This window comes from Cervus elaphus, chromosome 26 (assembly GCF_910594005.1).
Source record: "Cervus elaphus chromosome 26, mCerEla1.1, whole genome shotgun sequence".
NCBI lineage: Eukaryota > Metazoa > Chordata > Mammalia > Artiodactyla > Cervidae > Cervus > Cervus elaphus.
The window spans coordinates 33,242,094-33,258,707 of NC_057840.1; the positions used below are offsets into that span (position 1 = coordinate 33,242,094).

The 16,614-nt window shown below is 45.7% G+C and overlaps 1 pseudogene; it reads right to left on the minus strand.

The window, feature by feature from the left end:
* Positions 1-3,900: 3,900 nt before the first annotated feature.
* Positions 3,901-12,204, minus strand: LOC122684250 (annotated as a pseudogene).
* Between the last annotated feature and the right edge of the window lie 4,410 nt (positions 12,205-16,614).

Genomic DNA, 16,614 nt, shown 5'->3' on the forward strand with positions numbered 1-16,614 from the left:
TGGAAAGATGTATGTACAGATGGTTATTGCAGGATTTTTTCTTTCCTTTCTTTTTTTTTTTTTTGTGAAAGCAATAGCTAGAAACACCCTGAATATACCCAAGTGAGAGATGCTTAAATAAATTTTGGTAGAAACATGTTTTGGAATACTCAGCACTGTGTGTCTCCCAAGTACATCATCAAGTGACACACAGATGAGGCAGCAGCGTATGTACAGTGAAACCTTATGTGTTGAAAACATACCTACTCTCCTTCCTTTGTTAAAGGAAAAATTGCATGCTACAACCTATATTAAGTTTGTTTTTCTATTCAGGGTGGGAAAATAGGTATATTTGAAAACCACAATGGAAAGAAAGACTGGTTTGCAGGTACCCCTATTTTTATCAAGGAAATAATTTTAATGAGCCCTGACTCTTGTATGTATGTATGCATGTAAATAACGTTCATTGCAGCACTGTTTACAATAGCCAGGACATGGAAGCAACCTAGATGTCCATCGGCAGATGAATGGATAAGAAAGTAGTATTGCATATACACAATGGAATATTACTCAGCTATTAAAAAGAATGCATTTGAATCAGTTCTAATGAGGTGGATGAAACTGGAACCTATTATACAGAGCGAAGTAAGTCAGAAAGAAAAATACCAATATATTAACGCATATATATGGAATTTAGAAAAATGGTAACGATGACCCTATATGTGAGACAGCAAAAGAGACACAGATGTAAAGAATAGACTTTTGGACTCTGTGGGAGAAGGCGAGGGTGGGATGATTTGAGAGAATAGCTTTGAAACATGTATATTATCATATATGGAATAGATCGCCAGTCCAGGTTTGATGCATGAGGTAGGGTGCTCAGGGCTGGTGCACTGGGATGACCCTGAGGGATGGGATGGGGAGGGAGGTGGGAGGGAGGGTCAGGATGGGTGGGATGATTTGAGAGAATAGCTTTGAAACATGTATATTATCATATATGGAATAGATCGCCAGTCCAGGTTTGATGCATGAGGTAGGGTGCTCAGGGCTGGTGCACTGGGATGACCCTGAGGGATGGGATGGGGAGGGAGGTGGGAGGGAGGGTCAGGATGGGGAACACATGTAAACCCATGGCTGATTCATGTGAATGTATGGCAAAAACCACCACAATATTGTAAGGTAACTAGCCTCCAATTAAAACAAAAGTAAATAAATTTAAATAATAAAATAAAAAATCCCAAATTAAAAAAAAATCATTCTTTAAAAAACTTTCATTTTATTGATTTATTTATGGCTACACTGGATCATTATTGTGGCATGCCAGCTTTCTTTAGTTGTGAGAAGCAGTGGCTACCCTCTAGTTGTGTGCTGGCTTCTCAGTGTGGTGACTTATCTTGTTGCAGAGCGTGGGATCTAGGAGCCAGGGCTTCAGTAGTTGTGGCATATGGGTTTAGTTGCCCCACTGCATGTGGGATCTTCCTGGACCAGGGATCAAACCCGTGTCCCCTGCACTGGTAGGCGGATTTTAACCACTGCACCTCCAGAGAAGTCCTCAATCCTATCATTTAGTGATTCTTGTGTCCCAGTGGTTATAACTGTGGTATTAATCTTTCTCTTATTTTCAGTGTCAAAAGTACTCAATGAGTAAACTTAGCAGAATCTTTCAGTTTTTTATAATGTATTTTCTAACTTGAAAGTGCTCAAAGAATAATAGGAAAATAGCTAGATTTTATGTGTATTTCATGCCTTGACTAAAAGTACCATTTTGTTCTGTTTTTTTACTGATGTTATTAGACTGATAATTGCTTTGAATAAGATTAAATTTAATAAGATTTGTTTTCTTCATTCGGTATTACATTTGTAATGCAGCATTTTTTAAAATTCCAATAAATTGAATGGAATGTTCAAACAAGATCTAAGGTAAGTATAAGAATTCTGTTTATTTTCAAAGGTAGTGAGAATGGTATGATTTTGTCCTAGCACTTTGAACTACACAAGGCCCAGAATGTACTTTATAGTTAAAGATTTGCCATACATTATCATGAGGGGATGCTAAGGAATTCAGTTTAAGGTGATGAAATCACTATCTGGTTCTCATTTTCTGTCCCAGAACAAATTCATAAATCCCCTCATAAGGATGCTCCTGTTTAATAAACGCATGCAACTAGTATTTAGCATGGAAATAATACAGGTTGAACTGTGTAAATTTACTTTCTAAGGCATGGTAAGAAATTAGAATATATGTTAAAAGCTGGAAAGTATATTATTTTCAGGTCAAATAAGTTGAATATGGGAAAGATCTATTCTCTAGTTTTGTGCTCTTACAGCTTACTGAAGGATGTAAATATATTTATCTATACGCCTATATATTTAACAAATAGCAAAATGTGTGTAACCTATGTGTATGCTATGTTTGCTGCTAAGGTTTCAAATGATAGGCTACTTACTTCCCTCAACAGTCAAAACTACTTGAGTGTGAATTTGTCATCGACTTATTCTTTTTTTGAGTAAATAATGTATTAATTTATTAAATCTGAGTTTAGCTAAAAAGTATATATATAATATATATAAAATATATATTAAAATATAAAATAATATATTTATTATATATCTATTTTATATATAAATATATAATATTTTATATATAAAATATTATGTATTTTTCTTTGGAGTTTCCGGCTGACCTAGTGGTTAGGTTCCTAGGCTTTCACTGCCATGTCTCGGCTTCAAACCGTGGTTAGGTAACTGAGATCCCACAAACCACAAGGTGCAACCAAAGAAAGAAAAAAAAAATGTCCATGTCTCCTTTATGTGGAGCTCAGAGTTTGCATTTAAAATATAAGCTACTGCATACACACACTACTATATATAAAGTAGATAAACAACAAGGACTTACTGTAGAGCACAGGGAACTCTACCCGGTATTTTGTAATAATCTATATGGTATGTATACGTATGTATAATGTACAACTGAATCACTTTGCTGTATACCTGAAACTAACAAAAGATCATAAATCAGCTACACTTCAATAACATTGTTAAATTAAAAATAAAATATAAGTTACTATTAGCACAAAGAAACAGTGCATTGTGTTACCATGTGCATATTTAGTATTTTAAAATATGATGTTTATAATAAAGTATTTTGAGTCCATCAAGAAGAAAAAGGGCCGAGGTGAATAAAGAAAAAAATTGCTTAAGAAAAGGAAGTCAGCATTTCTGCAAAGGGAGAGATTTGGGGTTCTCTAGTCAGAAGGGAGTAGAGGGCTTCTCTCTGGGGGATCCTGGAGAGTTTAAAAGTAACTGAAGCTTCTTCAGTCAAGGAGGAGAGCTGATATTTGTTGAGCATCTCTTGGACACCTAGAGAAAGCGAACGTCTCGTCCGACTCTTTGCAACCCCGTGGACTATACAGTCCACGGAATTCTCCAGGCCAGAATACTGGAGTGGGTAGTCTTTCCCTTCTCCTGGATCTTCGCAACCCAGGGATCGAACCCAGGTGTCCTGCATTGCAGGCGGATTTTTCACCAGCTGAGCCAGAAGGGACACCCGAGAATACTGGAATGGGTAGCGTATCTCTTCTGCAGCGGATCTTCCCGACCCAGGAATTGAACCGGGATCTCCTACATTGCAGGCAGATTCTCTACCAGCTGAGCTATCAGGGAAGCCCGCTCTTGGGCACCCAGGGCTTGGCAAATGTGACCTCGCTTTTTCCTCACTCCTTGGTGAGAGTGGTCCTGCTTCTCTCCCTGAGCGACTGAGGAAGAAACTGAGGTGAAGCGAGGCTGCCCACTCACCCAGCTCAGCAGTCAGAAAGGAGTCATGAGGGGAAGGGTGGGCAGCTCCGACTGTGGCTTGAGTTTTGTTTCACCTCCGCGCTTTGCACCTCTGACACAGGACACTCACTACAGTAGGAAGTGGAGTCAGCGCTGCAGATGAGTGTGGAGGAGCGTCCGCAGAGGGTGAAGTTGGGGGTAGTTCAGGGAGAAATCTCTCTGGACACCGCGGAAGCTCTGGGTGAGCCCCGCGGAGCAGCCACGACAGCCCAGGCGGCAGCCTGGCCGCCCGCCCAGCTCGCCTGGCTGATGGCGCCCTCTGCCATGGGCTTGGGGTGTGCACGTCCTCTTGGTCGAGGGTGAGGGTGAGGGAGAGAGCAGCGGCTGCCAGGCAAAACCCTCAGCTCCTGGGGCACACGTGGCTCATACCAGGCTGAGTGTTGCTTCCTGTGGGTGTTTTGAAACTGAGGCAATCCCCGCAGTGGCTCACACCACCTTACTTGACCTCGCCTGTTGGCTTCTTCAACCTGAGGCAACCTGGATCTGGTCAAGATTAGCCCAGTCCCCAGGCTCTCCTGATCCGTGACCACACCCCCATCTCTCCTTATTAGGAGCTCAGCTGAGCTGAGAGACACCCAAGTTAACACCCTTATGTGAGAACACAGGCCGGAGTCTGAACCCAGAGGAAGTGCGGCTGTCATTCACTTTCCCCAGTGCGATGGCCTGCGTGGAGCCCGCCTCCCTGTTCAGAGAGCCCAGGGCAAAAGGCTCCAGCAGCTTTAAGGACCCTGAGGTGGGGGTAGGGGAGGAACTCAGTGTAGAGAGCCCTGGGCCTGAGTCGGGTGGGGACAGGGGTCTTCAAGCTTTCTCCATTCTCTTCTCTTATGGAGGCCTTAGCAGAGGTACCACAAGGGAACCTTGGCCCAGGGCCTCAGAAAACGAGACTAGGAAGGAAGAAAGTGCGAGGAGTGAGAACATCTCTCAGGCCCGGGCCCTGAGAGAGGCTGCAGTGCCCAGCTGTCAGCAGTCTGGGGTGAGGAGGGCAGCTCTCCACGTGAGGCCAGCCAGAAAGGTCACACAGGTTTTCAGCCCAGAGGTGGACTCTTCACCTCTCTGTGGAGAGGGTTGACTCTTCTGTTTTCCCATTGCCTCTCTGTTCATTGGCTTGTACCTTCTTTCTCTTCCATTCCATCAGGAGTTAATTCCAGTCCCTGCAAAAAGTTTTGGGGAGTTCTGGTAAAGTGTCAGTACACAATCTTCTACCCTTTCTCAGGCCCTGAAGAGCAGGGCAAACTATTGGGCAACTCACACCAGGAAGAGGGGTCTTCCAGCTTTAGGCAATGTCCCAGGTCCACGTTTTCAGATCCTTGTTGTTGGCTCTCAGAGCTGCCCCCATCCTTCCCTACCCTTCCAGCCCAGCTCAGCGGCAAACACCCACGTCATCATCACCTGGGCATGGCCTCTCTCTGCAGCTGCTCCTGCTGTAAACCAGTTGGTACTCAGAGCAGAAATCAGGTGCAGGAGGGGTCAGGGTTGAGGCCTGCTGCCGGGAGTGTAGGACCAGTGATGAGCCAGAATTGTGCACCCTTAACTGTTTTGTGTGTGTTAAAATACACATAGCAGAATCTACCATCTTAGCTAATTTTTCAAGTTAATGAATTAATTTATTTTTGGCTATGCTGGGTCTTGGTTGCTGCACACTGGCTTTCTCTAGAACATTTGTTGCAGTGCATGGGCTATGGGCTTCTCATTGAAGTGGCTTCTTTTGCTGTGGAGAACAGGCTCTAGGCACACAGGCTTCAGTAGTTGCCAGGTGAGGGCTCTAAAGCATGCCAGCTTCAGTAGTTGTGGCATGCAGGCTCAATAGTTGTTGGCGCATGGGCTTAGTTGCTCTGCAGCACATGGACTTTTCCTGGACCGGGGACTGAACCCATATCCCCTGCATTTGCAGCTGGCTTCTTATCCACTGTACCAACAGGGAAATCCCATCTTAGCTATTAAATATTTTTAAGTGTACAGTCCAGTGATATTAAATGCATTCACACTGTTGTATAATCATCACTACCATCTTCCTCCATAGATCTTATCACTGCAAAACTGTAACTCTGTACCCATCAAACATTAACTGCCCATTTCACCTTCTCCTTGACCCAAGAAAACCACCATTCTACTTTCTGTCCTGTGATTTTGTATACTCTAAGAATCTTGTACATGTGGGATAACACAATATTTGTCTTTTTGTGACGGTCTTATTTTGCTTAGCAGAATGTCCTCAGTTCAGTTCAGTCACTCAGTCATGTCCAACTCTTTGCTACCCCATGAACCGCAGCACGCCAGGCCTCCCTGTCCATCACCAACTCCTGGAGTCCACCCAAACCCATGTCCATCAAGTCAGTGATGCCATCCAACCATCTCATCCTCTGTCATTCCCTTCTCCTCCTGCCCTTAATCTTTCCCAGCATCAGGGTCTTTCCAAATGAGTCAGCTCTTTGTATCAGCTGGCCAAAGTACTGGAGTTTCAGCTTCAACATCAGTACTTCCAATGAACACCCAGGACTGATCTCCTTTAGGATAGACTGGTTGGATCTCCTTGAAGTCCAAGGGACTCTCAAGAGTCTTCTCCAACACCACAGTTCAAAAGCATCAATTCTTCTGCGCTCAGCTTTCTTTATGTTCCAACTCTTACATCCATACATGACTACTGGAAAAACTATAACTTTGACTAGATGGACCTTTGTTGGCAAAGTAATGTCTCTGCTTTTTAATATGCTGCCTAGGTTGGTCATAGCTTTTCTTCCAAGGAGCAAGCATCTTTTAATTTCATGGGTGCAGTCACCATCTGCAGTGATTTTGGAATCCAGAAAAATAAAGTCTCTCACTGTTTCCATTGTTTCCTCATCTATTTGCCATGAAGTGATGGGACCAGATGCCGTGATCTTATTTTTCTGAATGCTGAGTTTTAAGACAGCCTTTTCACTCTCGTCTTTCACTTTCATCAAGAGGCTCTTTAGTTCTTCTTCACTTTCTGCCATCAGGGTGGTGTCATCGGCGTATCTGAGGCTATTGTTATTTCTCCTGGCAATCTTGATTCCAGCTTGTGTTTCACTGAGCCCAGCATTTTGCATGATATACGCTGCATATAAGTTAAATAAGCAGGGTGACCATATACAGTCTTGACGTACTCCTTTCCCCATTTGGAACCAGTCTGTTCCATGTCTGGTTGTTTTTTCTTGACCTACATACAGATTTCTCAGGAGGCAGGTCAAGTGGTCTGGTGTTCCGATCTCTTTAAAAATTTCCCACAGTTTGTTGTGATCCACACAGTCAAAGGCTTTGGCATAGTCAATGAAGCAAAGTAGATGTTTCTCTGGAATTCTCTTCCTTTTTCTATGATCCAGCAGATGTTGGCAATTTAATCTCTGGTTCCTCTGCCTTTCCTAAATCCAGTTTGAACATTTGGGAATTCATGGTTCATGTACCATTGAAGCCTGGCTTGGAGAATTTTGAGCATTATTTTGCTAGCGTGTGAAATGAGTGCGATTGTGTGATAGTTTGAACATTCTTTAGCATTGCCTTTCTTTGGGCTTGGAATGAAAACCGATCTTTTTCAGTCCTGTGGCCATGGCTGAGTTTTCCAAATTTGCTGGCATATTGAGTTCAATACTTTGACAACAACTCCAATAATTTGGCCACCTGATGTGAAGAACTGACTCATTTGAAAAGACCCGGATGCTGGGAAAGACTGAAGGCAGGAGGAGAAGGGGATGACCGAGGATGAGATGGTTGAATGGCATCACCGACTCAATGGACCTGAGCTTGAGTAAACTCTGGGAGTTGGTGATGGACAGGGAGGCCTGGTGTGCTGTGTTCTATGGGGTTGCAAAGAGCCAGACACGACTGCTCGACTGAACTGAACTGAACAAACTTTGACAACATCATCTTTCAGATTTGAAATAGCTCATCTGGAATTCCGTCACCTCCACTGGCTTTGTCTGTAGTGATGCTTCCTAAGGCCCGCTTGACTTCACATTCCTGGATGTCTGGCTCTAGGTAAGTGATCACACCATCGTGGTAATCTGGGTTGTGAAGATCTTTTTTGTATAGTTCTTCTGTGTATTCTTGCCACTTCTTAATATCTTCTGCTTCTGTTAGGTCCATACTGTTTCTATACTTTATTGTGCCCATCTTTACATGAAATATTTCCTTGGTATCTCTAATTTTCTTGAAGAGATCTCTAGTCTTTCCCATTCTATTGTTTTCCTCTATTTCTTTGCTTATGAAGCAAAGAAGTTTTCTTTGCTTATGAAGCAAAGAAGTTTTCTTTGCTTATTTTCTTACTTATGAAGGCTTTCTTATCTCTCCTTGCTAATTTTTAGAACTCTGCATTCAGATGGATATATCTTTTCTTTTCTTCTTTACCTTTCATTTCTTTTCTCAGCTATTTGTAAGGCTTCCTCAGACAACCATTTTGCCTTTTTGGATTTCTTCTTGGGGATGGTTTTGATCCCTGCCTCCTATACAGTGTCATGAACCTCCGTCCATAGCTCTTCAGGCACTCTATCTATCAGATCTAATCCCTTGAATCTATTTGTCACTTCCACTGTAGGATCATAAGGGATTTGGTTGAGGTCATACCTGAATGATCTAGTGGTTTTTCCTACTTTCTTCAGTTTCAGCCTGAATTTTGCAGTAAGAAGTTCATGATCCGAACCACAGTCAGCTCCTGGTGGTGTTTTTGCTGACTGTATAGAGCTTCTCCATCTTCAGCTGCAAAGAATATAATCAATCTGATTTTGGTATTGATCATCTGGTGATGCCCATGTGTAAAGTTGTCTCTTGTGTATGTTAATTACTAAGTCCCGACCAGCTCTTTTGTGACTGCAGGGACTGTAGTCTGCCAGGCTCCTCTGTCCATGGGATTTTCCAGGCAAGAATACTGGAGTGGGTTGCAATTTCTTTCTTCAGGGGCTCTTCCCAACCCAGGGCTTAAACTGGTGTCTCCTGCACAGGCAGATGGGTCCTTTACCACTGAGTCACCTGGGAAACTCCAAGGTAGAAAGGTACAAAATTCTAAAAGAAGAAAAATTCCAGAGAATACAGTCACTGCTCATATTAAAGATAGAGTAATATAGCTATCTATAAAAATCCTGACTCTACATTTATAGTGTAATTTGGGAATAAATCCATGATTTGCTGCTGGGAACTCAAATACTTAGCAGTTTGCTATGTTACGCTATAGCTTTCTCCAGCAGTCTCCAAAGTGCCTTCCACATCGCTGACAGGACAGTTTTGCTGGACCTGGATCTGGGGCGGCAGGAATTCCTCGACACATTTGTTGAACTGACTGTTCCAAGTCTGGCTCTTGTAGGCTTGGGGATACCAGCTCTGACTCTTTCTGGGGTGGTTGCTTCAAGACCAACTGTTCCAGCTCTGGCTGCTCCCAGGTGGGATATCCTAGGTCCGTTCACTCCATATAGGCAGGTTTCCAGAAGAGGTCACCAAGCAGTCCTGTGCCAGGAATAGAAACCCAGTAATTCTGTGGTTGTTGAGCCCTGAGTCACAGAGTCACTGTTCCTCAGTCAGTTGTTTTTCTGATTCTGGAACCAGGGCCTCACCCATTTGTAGCTAAGTTTCAGGATATTGGAAAGTTCTTGCATCTGCTGGAGACTGATTCCTGCCTCTGAAGTCTGTCGTTGAGCACAGACATCTGGGTCTGAGTGAACATGGTTCTGATCTTCTGTTTCTTACCTAGGTCTGTCTCTTCCTTCTTCGCTGCACTCTTCTCTGCAAGTTTGGGCAATAGTTTTACTCTGGGGCTTGTGGAAGAATCAGGACTGTCCAGTCTCCTTGTTGAGGGTCCCAGCAGATGATCCTTGCAAGGACACCTGGTTTCCTTCAGGCCCAGAAATTTCAGAAATTGGTGAAGAGTCCCTGGAATTGGATGCTTTGGGACCAAGCAGGCTGGGTCCACACTCATGTTGTGGAGTTGAAGCAGAGAGGAAAAAAAACCTGTGAGCTAGATGGTAGGAAGAGTCCAGGCTTAAGAATCTAGGTAGAAGAGCTTAGAGAAAGGTGAAGATCTCCAGGTGTAAAAGAATTAAGAAGATGGAATGAATGGAATCAACTGTCAGATAACAGGAGAGACCAGCCCAATCTAGAGAAAGGAAAAAAAATGTCTTGATTCTTAAATGAGGTCATACTCTCCAGCAGGCAGGGATCCCTCCCTTGCTTGCCCTCCTGTCTTTGCCCAGAGTACCTGCTGCCCTCCCAATGACTGTGACCAAGTTGAAGTCAGGTGAGAGAGGCTTGCTGAGATGACTTCGTGGAGTCTATGACTCCACCATAAAGTGGTTGGTGGAGGTGTGTGATACTGTTGAAAAAGGAATAGAAGATAAAAATCCTCATCTTTACCTCTATTCTGAGCAGATGTTGTTCCCAGATGCTGTTGTCTTCAGTTTAATAAAAATATTTTGTTGTTGTTTAGCCACTAAGTGGTGTCTGACTCTTTGTGACCCCGAGGATACAGTCTGCCAGGTTCCTCTGTCCATGGGATTTCCCAGCAAGAATACTGCAGTGGGTTGACATTTCCTTCTCCAGGGGATCTTCCTGACCCAGGGATCGAACCAGTGTCTCATACACATGTCTCCTGCATTGTAGGTGGATTCTTTACTGCCGAACCACTGATAAAAGTACTGCTGTTGTTTAGTCGCTCAGTCATGTCTGACTCTTTGTGACCCCATGGGCTGCAGCCAGGCCTCCCTGCCCCTCACCATCTCCTGAAGTTTGCCCAAGTTCATGTCCATTGCATCGATGGTGCCATCCAGCCATCTCATCCTCTGATGTCTTCTTCTGCTGCTGCCATCCATCTTTCCCAGCATCAGGTATTAATAAAAATATTAGTTCTTTGCAAATGTACTGCTCCTCTACCACAAGCAGCCACTATTTTCTGACTAGAAACTGAGGGAGGGAAAGCAGTTCAGCCCCTGGGCCTGGAGGAGGCATCAGTAGGTGAAGGCTGGTGACCCCAGCTGGCACCTGTCCCCAGGCAGCTATTCTTGTGTGGCATTTCCGAGCTAAAAGAAAAAAAAACATTGACAGGAAATGACAGGGGTTGTCAGTTTCTCCCCTGTCCCTGCCCTTCTTTGGTTCCCTTACAACCTCCCTCGCCTTCCCCCATCCTCACTGGTGTCTCCATTTAACCCCTGATGTGCTGTAGACACAGCCACATGGATGGCTGAGGACTTCCCCAGGGAACATGCCGATGCCAGTACAGTAACCCTAACATATTGGGGAGGGTGTCAGCCGTGTGAAGAGGAGATTGCCAAGTGACCTGAGACAAAAAACACACGATCCTGTCTGATCCTGTCTGAGTTCTGCAGTTAACAACCCAGCTGAAAAAACAAAAACCATCTGTGGGAAGGAAACATTATGATACGATCAGTTGTAGGGTGGCCTCTGGTCAAGATAAAGTCCTTGTATGGAGCCTGGGAGGATACCAGGAGTAGAAGAGTCTGGAAGTAGAGAATTCCTGGAGTCAATGCTGTGGGTGGGGTGGAGTGTTTTCCAGGAAACTGGATCGGGCTCCTGAGCTCTGTTGCCCCTGAAACTGCTTCTGCTGCTGCTGGAAAGTGTTCAGGACACATGTGGCCGTGGGTGTCTAAGGGTGGGGCCGGTGTGGGGTGGGTGTCGCTGTGCAGGTTCCTTGCTTCCTGCCTGAGCTGCTGGACAGACCCGGGGGAGAGCTGGAAAAATCTGGGATGGGGGGGGTAAGAGGAAAGGCGGAAAGGTGAGGAGGAAGGTGAAGGGAGAAGAGAAGGTGAGGCAGCGATTAGGGGACAGTGAGGGCGACCCAGCCTGGAGAGGGGCACGGCAGAGTGGTAGAGGGTTCACGCCCCACCCCGCCTCTTCTTTCTGCTTCTCTCCACCTCCCATCTTTGCCCCACACTGCCCATCCCTTGGGGCCAACCCCGCTCCACACACAAAAACCAATTCCATTGGTGTCCCCACTCCCACCTGTTGCACCCCTAGTAGTCCCTCCCCTTGAGCTTTGTAGGCAGGAGGGGATTGAAGGGAATACAATTGCTCAGAGGCTACAGGCTGATTGGAAACTTAAGGAGGGATGCAGTTCAGCCGCTGGGCCTGGGGCAGGCATGAGCAGGTGAAGGCTGGTGACCCCAGCTGACACCTGTCCCCAGGCAGCTACTCTTGTGTGGCATTTCCAAGCTAAAAGAAAAAAAGATTGAAAGGAAGTGACACGGGGGTGTCAGTTTCTTTACTATCCCCGCCCATTTTGGCTCCCTTACAACTTCAGTTAAGGCCCAGGCCAGGAATAAGCCTGTTAATTTATTCCAAAGTCCAGGCCAAGGAAAGGACAGCCAGAGGGAGTCGGTCGTTATGGCAACCACTCCAACAACAGCCATCACCCGCCTTGGCTCCATACTCCCCATCCATGTTTCTTCTCACAGCCCCCACAGTCACAGACACAAGCCCCCTCATATTCCACCCTGACTCTCCAGCTCCACACACTCATACACCCCTCATACACTCCATGCTTCTCACTTATATCCTTCCACCCTTGTGCACACCAGCCCTCGAGAAATTGTCCGTGCAGGTCTCCGCACACCCTCTCCCCACTTTGCACACCCCACCCCCACCACACACTTTCTTTCACACACAAGTGCCTGCTTGCCTGCCCTCCACACTCTCCACTCTCTGCCAAGACACACCGGGCTCGCCTCCTACAGGGACCCCGGTTTCCTCACACTGTCTGTACACACTGCTTCACACAAAGTTCTGTCAGGCGAGTGTATGCTCCTCAGTTCTCTGTCTCGTCACAACAAAGATTTGGAGTGACAGACATTAAAGCCCCCTCGGCGTGTTACAGCTCTCGGGTCTTAGACAGACCGTGTTATAGCTCTCAGGTCTTGAATGGACCGTGTTATGGCGCTTAGATAAATCAGTGTTACAGCTCCATGTTACAGCTCTATTTTATTTAGAAGATAACAGGAAAATCCATCTTCGAGGTGTGAGGGCATGTCGACCCAAAGACACAAAGAGAAGAGCGCCCCTGCGCGCGGGAGAGAGAGAGAGAGAGCTAGCTTTGGCTCCTCTTTTTATATGCTTTTCTCTCCCTGGGCCTGTCCTATGTAAATTGGGCCAGCCAGGAGTGCTGTTTGTTTTACCTGAGGTTCTCACTCTGGTCCTCGGACCTTCGTTTGTTCTGCTTTCGTGAGCTTTTCCCTTCCAGGTCTTTTAGCCAGCGCCATTCTGGACTCCTTTTCCCTATTCTAACTACCTAACGTTCCCCCCTCAAGAGATGGAAGGCCCAATTCTTGGGGAATAGGGACGTCGAGGTCTCTCTGGCTACTTCCTGCTGAACTGGGATGGCGAGGGGCATTGGGCCTCCCCCTCTTGCTAGTTCAAGACTCAGAGTCCTCATAGCAGTGTCCATCCAAGGGTGAGTGATATCCGTGGTCGGCTGTAGTTTTACACCTTTGTTGAACTGGCGCTGCATGTTGCAGCTCGACCTGGGCAGAGACAAGACAGGTTAGACACCTGACAGTACATGGACAGTCATCATCAGCAGCAGCATGGCATGACGAGGACTAGTGGGGGCGTTAGCCAATTTCAAATTTACATTGCCAGGATGGCTCAAGTCCCTCTTTGTTTAGGGATTAGAAGATCTATCTCCTGTCTGTTTTGGAGTGCTATCCCTGTCAAGCTGTGTTGGCTCTTTAGAGCTGTCCTGAGAAATCTTATCCCCAGAGACCAGATTTTGGGGTTGTTCATTAGAATGGTACTCATTTGTAGTTCTGAATAGGTATCTGAGATCTCCCAGGGGCTCACAGTTGTATTGAGTGTCCTCTTTTGTTTTTTTCCCATGGCTTGACTCGTGAGTAGTGAATCCAGGAGCCATGTCCTGGCACTTTGACTGCTATGGGGGTAGAAAGTATTACAGGGTAGGGGCCCTTCCATGTGGGCTGGAGTTGAGCCTTTGGGGACCCATCTTTCCAGACTTTAATTAGGACTTGAGTCCCTGGAGCATATAGTGGTGACTCCTTAGAGTCTTTTGGGTCCTGGTTCATAGCCCACAAGCGTATGTCCTGTTGGAAATGCCCAATGGCCATGGTATAAGGCTGGAGGGTCTGAACCTCTGAATCTAGGAAGAAGTCATTGACATAAACAAAAGGCCTCCCATATGGCATCTCATAAGGACTAAGACCAACCTGTTCTTTAGGGGCAATACGGGTACAGAGAGCTATTGGCAGAGCCTCCTTCCATCCCAGGGAGGTCTCCTGGGTTATCTTTTTTATTGCTGATTTTAAGAATTGGTTGGCTCTTTCTACTTTTCCTGAAGACTGAGGCCTCCAGGCACAATGGAGATAATAAGTAATGCCCAATGCTTTAGAGACCTCTTGGGTGACCTTAGAAGTAAATGATGTCCCATTGTCACTTTGTAATGACCTGGGCAGACCAAATCTTGGAATGATTTCATGGAGCAGTTTTTTTTTTACCACCTCCTTAGCCTTCTCAGTCCTGGTGGAAAAGCCTTCAATCCATCCTATGAATGTATCTATCATGACTAATAGGTATTTATACCCTTGAGAAACTGGCATCTGGGTGAAGTCCATCTGCCAGTCCTCTCCTGGATAGGCCCCACGTCATTGGACGGACTGGGCCAGCTGGCATCTTCGAGCTCCTTGGGGGTTGTTTAATTGGCAAGTGGGACAAGAGAAGGCCACTTGTCTTATAGTTGTTTGGAAGCCTGTTCCTCTGAAGGACCTTTCTAGTAATCTTTGGAGGGCCTTTTCTCCTAAATGAGTGGTGGCATGTAAGGAGTTAACCAACTTCCATTGGAGGTTCCCAGGCAGAAAAAGGAGTCCCTCCTTTTGAAACCACCCCATATGATCTTCTTGAAAGCCCTCACTCTTAGCTTTAAGAGTCTCACCGTCAGTATATGAAGGAGTTTCTGGCAAATTAGTCTGTGGAACTAAAGTGGCAACCCCTACTAGGTCATGGTTCTGTAATGCTGCTCTCTTAGCTGCCTGGTCAGCTGCTTGGCTCCCTCGTGCCACTTCTGTGCTCCCTTTTTGGTGTCCTTTACAGTGGGAGACTGAAACCTCAGTGGGCAGATGGACTGCCTCCAGAAGCCTAAGGATTTGATCACCATATTTGATTGGGGACCCTAAGGTGGTCAAGTGGCCCCTTTCTTTCCAAATAGCAGCATATGCATGTAGCACCAGAAAGGCATACTTGGAGTCAGTGTAAATGGCTCTTCTTTTTCCTTTTCCCAGCTCTAAAGCTCGAGTCAGGGCTATGAGCCCAGCTAATTGGACTGAAGTACCTGGTGGCAGAGGCTTAGCCTCTATGGTCTCAAAACTGGAGACCTGGCTTCATACCCGGCTCTTCTTTCTCCATCCAAGACAAAGCTGCTTCCATCAGTGTACCAGATTTCCTCAGGATTGTTCAGAGGATCTTCCGACAATCCATCCCATCTCGGGGTTTTGTCCAGGGGTCCAAGGTTTCTAGATAGGAGTGAAAGGGGAGAGAGCCCTCGGGGGTAGGCAGGAGGGCGGCTGGGTTAAGAACCTCACAAGGGAATATAGTGAGGTCTGGATTTTCCATCAGCATTATTTGATATCTGAGGATTCTTTAACCAGATATCCATAAATGGCCTCTCCCATTTAGGAGTTGTTTTACTTGGTGGCTGGTAAAAATAGTTAGTTTGCCCCCAAAGGAGAGTTTTAAAGCATTTTCTATCATGATTGCAATAGCTGCTAGACTTCGAAGGCAGGGGGGCCAGGCTTGGGTGGTTGGATCGAGTCTCTTGGATAAATAAGCTACAGGCTGGGGCTCAGATCCCAACCTTTGAGTTAACACTCCCAAGGCTATTCCCTCTCTTTCATGGACATAAATTTGGAATGCTTCTTCTGGGTCTGGCAGCCTCAAGGCAAGTGCCTGAGTTAAGGCCTGTTTTAGTGTAGCCTCTGCCTTCTTTTGAGGAGTTCCCCACATCAGTGGGATTGAATCATCTCGTCCCTTCAAGCTTTCATATAAGGGCTGGGCAATTAGACCATAGTTGGGTATCCAGATTCTATAATACCCAGTTAGCCCCAGGAAAGCTCGCAATTGTTTTCAAGTCATGGGGGAGGGCAACTGGAGGATTCCTTGTACCGGCTCAGAGGACAGCCTCCTAGACCCGTGTGTATTCTGAACTCCCAAGTAAGTGACCTTTGTCTCGACCATCTGTGACTTAGCACACAATACTTTATATCCCCATTCTGGCAAAAAGTTTAGAACCTGAATTGCATATTGTTGGGCACTTTTCTCAAGTGGAGAGCAGATTAGTAGGTCATCTATATATTGTTGTATTTCCCCATTAGGTCCCAGGTGCATATCTAGGAGATCCCGGCTAAAGGCCTGTCCAAACAAGTGGGGGCTATCTCTGAATCCCTGAGGTAATACTGTCCAAGTCATCTGTTGGTGTTTTTCTCCTGGGGCCTCTCACTCAAAGGCAAAAAGATACTGGGATTCTTTAGCCAGTGGTATGCAAAAAAATGCATCTTTGAGATCCAAGACTGTAAACTACTTGGCACTGGGTGGGATCTCTCCCAAGATTACATAGGGATTGGGTACTGTGGGATGGAGGGGGACTATAGCTTCATTTATGATCCGGAGATCTTGAACCATTCACCAGGTTCCGTCCTTATTCTTTACTGAGAGGATTGGGGTGTTACATGGCGAACTGGTGGGGACCAATAGCCCACAAGCAAGGAATTTATTTATTAAAGGCTGTAGTCCCTCTCGAGCCTCTGTTTTGAGGGGATATTGTTTTCAGTTAGGAAACCGTGTGGGATCTTG